The sequence below is a fragment of the Triticum aestivum genome, chromosome 2D, assembly GCF_018294505.1.
Source record: "Triticum aestivum cultivar Chinese Spring chromosome 2D, IWGSC CS RefSeq v2.1, whole genome shotgun sequence".
Taxonomy (NCBI): Eukaryota; Viridiplantae; Streptophyta; class Magnoliopsida; order Poales; family Poaceae; genus Triticum; species Triticum aestivum.
The window spans coordinates 79,335,326-79,343,045 of NC_057799.1; positions in this window are offsets into that span (position 1 = coordinate 79,335,326).

Genomic DNA, 7,720 nt, shown 5'->3' on the forward strand with positions numbered 1-7,720 from the left:
CTTGTGAGCAGTTCTATCTCCAGCATGAAGCCCTCCATAAGCTTTGGAGTGAAATTTCCGTAGGATTTGTCCCTGTCATGCTCAGGTACACAATGTCTAATAATACCATCCACTCCTTCTTTATAAAGATGTGGGTCATCCCAAAAGTAATGTCTTAAATCATAGAAGAATTTTTTGTTTTGTTGGTAAGTAAAGCTAGGTGGCAAATATTTAGCAACAATGTAATTAGCATAGTCAGCATACCAAGGAGTACTATGAGAAACATTTATTGCAGCTAATTTCTCATCAGGAAAACTATCATCAATAGGTAGTGGGTCATCAGGCACATTTTCAAGCCTAGATAAATTATCAGCTATGGGGTTCTCAGCTCCTTTTCTATAAATGATATGTAAATCAAATTCTTGTAACAAGAGAACCCATCAAAAAGTCTAGGTTTAGCATCTTTCTTTTCCATAAGATATTTAATAGCAACATGGTCTGTGTGAATAGTTACTTTGGAATCAATAATATAGGGTCTAAATTTATCACAAGCAAACACCACTGCTAAGAATATATTTTCAGTAGTAGCATAATTTCTTTGAGCATTGTCTAGAGTTTTACTAGCATAATGTATACCATTCAATTTCTTATCAACTCTTTCTCATAGAACAGCACCAACAACATAATCACTAGCATCACACATAACTTCAAAAGGCAAGTTCCAGTCAGGCGGTTGAACAATAGGTGCAGAAATTAAGGCTTTCTTGAGTGTTTCAAAGGCTTCTAAACAATCATCATCAACAACAAAGGAATATCCTTTTGCAAAAGACTAGTAAGAGGCCTATATTTTAGAAAAGTATTTGATAAATCTCCTATAGAAACCAACATGACCTAAGAAACTACGAATACCTTTTATATCTTTAGGACATGGAATTTTCTCAATTGCATCAACCTTAGCTTGGTCCACTTCAATACCTCATTTAGAAATTTTATGACCCAAGACAATGCCTACATTAACCATAAAGTGGCACTTCTCCCAATTCAAGACAAGATTTGTTTGTTCAGGTCTCTGCAAAACTCGATCAAGATTGCTTAAACAATCATCAAAATACTTCCCATAAACAGAGAAATCGTCCATGAACACCTCAACAATCTTTTCACAAAAGTCAGAGAATATAGCAGTCATACATCTTTGAAAGGTAGCGGGTGCATTACATAAATCAAAAGGCATACGTCTATAAGCATAGGTTCCAAAGGGACAAGTAAAAGTGGTCTTTTCCTGATCAGGTTGAGAAACAGGTATTTGTGAAAAACCAAAATATCCATCAAGGAAGCAAAAGTGTGTGTGCTTAGATAATCTTTCAAGCATTTGATCAATAAAAGGCAAAGGGTAATGATCTTTTCTAGTTGCTTTGTTTAATTTATAAAATCAATTACCATCCTATAGCCCGTAACAATTCTTTGTGGAATAAGTTCATTCTTATCATTAGGAACAAAAGTTATACCTCCTTTCTTAGGACACAATGAACAGGACTTACCCATCTACTATCAGCTATGGGATAGATTATACCTACTTTCAAAAGTTTTAATATTTCCATTCTCGCCACCTCTTTCATCTTCGGATTTAACCAACGTTGGTGATCAACAATGGGTTTAGCATCAAGTTCCATATTAATTTTGTGCTGACATGGAGTGGGACTAATGCCCTTTAAATCATCAAGAGTATATCCAATAGTAGCTCGGTGCTTCCTTAGAACTTTGAATAATCTTTCCTGTTCATGTTCTGAAAGGTTAGCACTAATAATAACAAGATATATCTTCTTTTCATCAAGATAAGCATACTTCAAAGTGTCTGGCAATTGTTTTAATTCAAACACAAGATAACCTTTAGGTGGAGGAGGACCTCCTAGAGTTTCAATAGGAAAATTGTGTTTAAGCAGTGGATGTTGTTCAAAGAAAATCTTATCTATTTCATTCCTTTCATGCATATGTAAATCATTTTCATGGTCTAGCAAATATTGTTCTAAAGGATCAGTAGGTGGTACAGCAATAGAAGCAAGACCAATTAATTCATCCTTACTAGGTAATTCTTTTTCATGAAGATTTCTACTAAACTTGGAAAAATTAAACTCATGAGACTCATCACCAAAACTAACACCGACAGTTTGTTTCTTACAATCTATTCTAGCATTGACGGTGTTCAAGAAAGGTCTACCAAAGATAATGGGACAAAAGTCATCTTGCGGGGAACCAAGAACAAGGAAATCAGTAGGGTATTTTATTTTCCCACACAAGACTTCAACATATCTAACAATCCCAATTGGTGATATTGTGTCTCTATTAGCAAGTTTAATAGTAACATTTATTTCTTCTATCTCTGCGGGTGCTATGTCATTCATAATTTCTTGATATAAGGTATAAGGAATAGCATTCACACTAGCACCTATGTCACATAAACCATGATAACAGTGATCTCCTATTTTAACTGAGATAACAGGCATGCCAACAATAGGTCTATGTTTATCCTTTTTATCAGGTTTGGCAATTCTAGCAGCTTCTTCACAGAAGTAAATAACATGCCCATCCATATCTTCTTCCAAGAGATCTTTAACCATAGCAATGCTAGGTTCTACTTTGATTTGTTCATCAGGTTTAGGTGTTCTAATATAGCTTTTGTTAACCACAGTTGAAACTTTAGCATGTTCCTTAATCCTAACAGGGAAAGGTGGTTTCTCAATATAAGCAGAAGGGACAACTGGATCAACATTATAAAGTATAGTTTCTTCTTTAACTAGTAACGGTTCTTTAGTTTATTCTTTAATAGGTGGGTGATATTTAAACCACTTCTCTTTAGGGAGTTCAACATGAGTAGCAAATGATTTACAAAAGGAGGCTACTATCTCAAAGCAAGTCCATATTTAGTGCTAAACTTTTGAAAAGCATCGGTATCCATAAAAGATTTAACACAATCATACTTAAGTTTAATACCTGACTCTTTACCTTCGTCGAGTTCCCAATCTTCAGAGTTTTGTTTCATTCTTTCCAAAAGATCCCACCGGAATTCAATAGTTTTCTTCATAAAAGAACCAGCACAAGAAGTATCAAGCATGGTTTGATCATTGCGAGAAAGCCGAGCATAAAAATTCTGGATAATAATTTCTCTTGAGAGCTCATGATTGGGTCATGAATATAACATTGACTTAAGCCTCCCCCAAGCTAGAGCGATACTTTCTCCTTCATGATGCCAAAAATTATATATATAATTCCGATCACGATGAACTAGATGCATAGGATAATTTCTTTGGCGGAACTCCAATTTCAAACGATTCCAATTCCATGATCCAATATCATCGCATAGCCTATACCATGCCAATGCTTTTCCCTTCAAAGATGGAAAACCTTTTTCATAACTTCATCTCCGGGTAAACCTGCAAGCTTAAACAATCCACAAATCTGTTCCACATATATCAAGTGAATATCAGGATGTTCGGTTCCATCTCCTGCATACGAATTAGCTAGTAGTTGTTCTATCATACCCGAAGGAATTTCATATTCAATATTTTTAGTAGGTGCATTAGATTGAGGGGTAGATAATTGTGGTTCCGGTCGAGGTGAAGATACCACGAACAAACCCCGCAAATGATTTTTTTCCATAGTAACAATTGTCAATAAATTTCAGCACACTATATAAATGTTTCCTTACCAAATTCCACTTACCAAAGGCGCTTCACTCCTCGGCAACAGTGCCAGAAAATAGCCTTGATGACCCACAAGTATAGGGGGTCAATTGTAGCTCTTTTAGATAAGTAAGAGTGTTGAACCCAACGAGGAGTAGAAGGAAATGACAAGTAGTTTTCAGTAAGTTAATGTCTGCAAGTGCTGAAATTGTAAGTAGCGGAGTAGTTTGATAGCAAGATAATTTGTAACGAGCAAGTAACGATAGTAGTAACAAAAGTGCAGCAAGGTAGCCCAATACTTTTGAGGCAAAGGACAGGTCAAAACGGTCTCTTATGATAAGCAAAGCGTTCTTGAGGGTACACGGGAATTTCATCTAATCACTTTCATCATGTTGGTTTAATTCGTGTTCACTACTTTGATAATTTGATATGTGGGTGGACCGGTGGTTAGGTGTTGTTCTTACTTGAACAAACCTCCTACTTATGATTAACCCTCCTGCAAGCATCCGCAACTACGAGAAAAGTATTAAGAATAAATTCTAACCATAGCATTAAACTTTTTAAGAATAAATTCTAACCATAGCATTAAGCTTTTGGATCCAATCGGTCCCTTACGGAATAGCGCATATACTGGGGTTTAAGCTTCTGTCACTCTCGCAACCCATCATCTAATTGCTACTCCACAATGCATTCCCTTAGGCACAAATATGGTGAAGTGTCATGTAGTCGACGTTCACATGACACCACTAAGGGAGTCACAACATACATACTATCAAAATATCAAATTCACATGATTACTTGCAACATGATTTCTCCCGTGACCTCAAGAACAAAAGTAACTACTCAAAAATAATAATCATGCTCATGATTAGAGGAGTATTAAATAGCATAAAGGATCTGAACATATAATCTAACACCAAATAAACCATATAGTAATCAACTACAAGATGTAATCAACACTACTAGTCACCCACAAGCACCAATCTATAGTTCCGGTAACAAGATTGAACACAAGAGATGAACTAGGGTTTGAGATGAGATGGTGCTATTGAAGATGTTGATGGAGATTGCCCTCCCCAAGATGGGAGAGTTGTTGGTGATGATGATGACGATGATTTCCCCCTCCGGGAGGGAAGTTTCCCCGGCGAAATCGCTCTGCTGGAGGGCAAAAGTGCTCCTGCCCAAGTTCCGCCTCGAGACGGCGGTGCTCCGTCCCGATAGTCCTCTCCTTATTTTCCTAGTTAAAAATGACCTATATACCATAAGATGGGCACCGGAGGTGGGCCTGGGTGAGCACAACCCACCAGGGCGCGCCTGCGCTGCCTGGCGCGCCTGCGCTGCCTGGCGCGCCCAGGTGGGTTGTGCCCACCTAGTGGGCCCCCTCTGGTTCTTATTTGCTCCAATAATTTCTAAATATTCCATAAAAAATCTCCGTGATGTTTCATCTTGTTTGGAGTTGTGCAGAATAGGTAGATTGACGTAGCTTTTCCAGGTCCAGATTTCCAGCTGTTGGAATTCTCCCTCTTTGTGTGTACCTTGCAAATTATGAGAGAAAAGGCATTAGAGTTACTCCAAAAAGCATTATTATGGATAAAAACATCATAAATAACAGTAAGAAAACATGATGCAAAAAGGACGTATCAGGCAGCACTCGAGCTGAAAATGGAAGGAAGAGAACATGACTTCACAAGATGGGATGACTCTTGACGAGAGCAAAACACCATGCGCCTGAAACAATTGAAAGAATGGAATGAAAAGAACGAAGGAGAAAAATGACATCTTCAACCACAATTGAGTTTGAAAAGCCTCCTTAGAAGGAAGGATTGAACGGAGTTGTTGAGAAAATCAACAACAAAAGAATTGATTTGCGTGGGCTTATGTAAACATCTCAAAACTTGAGGTGAATTTCTGCCACTACCAAATGATTGAATAGCCGAGAGGAATGAAGAAATGCAAAACTCCACTTCAAAAGAATACGGAGAATTATTTGCACCTCGAGAAGCAAGAAGAAGAATACTTGAACTCCAACAAGAATCTTGATGAACACTTGAAGAATGAATTAAAACCACTGTGAAGAACTCCGGTAACAAAAGGGTTATGACATAGAATTGAAGGATGAAAAGAACAAGATGAAGCCTTGCGATAGTTTTGATGGGGCTTCGCGGCGAGACAAACGAGAAAACTTGGAACTCTGAAAAAGAACCGAGAGATTATTCATCATGAACAATCTCCAAAGGAAGGAATTACTTGACCACGATGAAATAAGAATAAGAATTACGTTATGCTTATCGTCATCAATTTCAATTGATGACAAACGGATTTGGCATGCAACTTATTCCTCTTGAAAAGAATTAAGAAGAGATATAGCGCAAACTTGGAAGGTCTTCAACAAATCACCGGTAGGATTGGAAAGAATGAATGAATTGATATGATAACAAAGGAAAAGTAGTCTTGAATGAACCAACATGAGAATTTGAAAATGAAAGAAGAAAGAGAATTCCTCACTGGGAAGAATTAGAACAAGCACGAAGATACTCGAGGGAATCAAGATGCAAGAGAACGAAGAGATCGTGAACTGATTAAAGAATGCTTGAACGAAGCACCAGTACAAATATGGGAACGAACGAAGCTGAAAACTTGGAATGAAGAAATATTCTAAAATGGAGGCCTCCGGATAATCGAAACAAAAAAACTCCTGAAATACTCCGGATGGGTAAGAAAAGAATTTCTGACTAACGGAATAATTTGAGAGGATAACATGAAGCTAGAACCACGAATCTTTAAGAGAACAAACAATATTTAGAGGAAAACTCTTCTTCGGTCTTCAAATGTTGAGAATGACGACGAGAAACATCACTAAAATTGTAGAGATACTCCGGGAGAATGAAAAGCGAAGAGGTTGAGCCAACAATGAAAATAATTTGAAATCAAACTTGGAAAGACATCTGACTGGTGAAATTCATACTTACGTCATACTTTGAAAAGAATTTAAGAATAACTCCGGAAAAATTAGAAGAGCCAGGTAAGATCCTGGGAAAAGACCTATGTTGTAGGGCCCACTAAAAGAAACACCTTTGAGAATGAACGATAGAAGAGAGAATGCGCCGGAACAATTGAGGGACTTGAATGAGGTGACAACCTCAAAATAATTGAATGCAAACACGAATCTTCTGAGAAGTCTTCATCACTACAGAACGATAAAATGGCGAGAGGTGAATGAGCAAGGGGAAACATTTCAGTCAAGGAAAAGAATGTGATCAACCTGAAAATTGGAATTGAATCCACCGGAAAAGAAGACGAGACAAACCATGAAGTTGACGAGAATTCACCGGTTGAGACAATTGAGGAAAGACTGAAGAGCCTCCGCACGAATGAAATTAATGCCCGAATAGAGGTTGAGACTCCGGGAACAAAAGGGGTGGAAGGGCGGGAAAACTAAGGCAACTGGAATGGGGAACCGATGAATAACTTGAAGAGAAAAACACCGGTTGTTGGGGATATGACTATCAGATATGACCCGCCCAGGAGGGGCCGGGTCATCCTTATGGCGGTTCATCTAAATGAAGCCCAAGAGTATATTAAAGATGGCGGTTCATAGACAGGCTTGTTAAAGGGCCAAACCCGAAGGCGGCTTAAGGCCCATAAGGGTAAACCGCCATGTATGCGTAGACTTGCAATGTAAGGCATGTAAGATAAGTCACTGAGCCGGACATGTTGTATGAGCCGGCCGGGACTCTGTAGGCTGCAGGGCATCAACCCATGTATATAAGGGGACGACCCGACAGCGGTTTAGGGGAGGAAACAACAAATCGAAAGCCAGGCAAAGCGTATTCGCTCCCTGGTCATTGAAACCCTAGCAATACCACCTCAAACTGGATTAGGCCTTTACCTTCATCGCAAGGGGCCGAACCAATATAAACTCCTCGCGTCCTTTGTCCCGTTTAACCCCTTTAAGCTAGCTCCGTTGCAATGCTCCACAACTAAGTCCTTCCATGAGGACATCTGCCGTGACACTTCCATGACAGTTGGCGCCCACCGTGGGGCCAGCGCACGGTGGTTTTGAG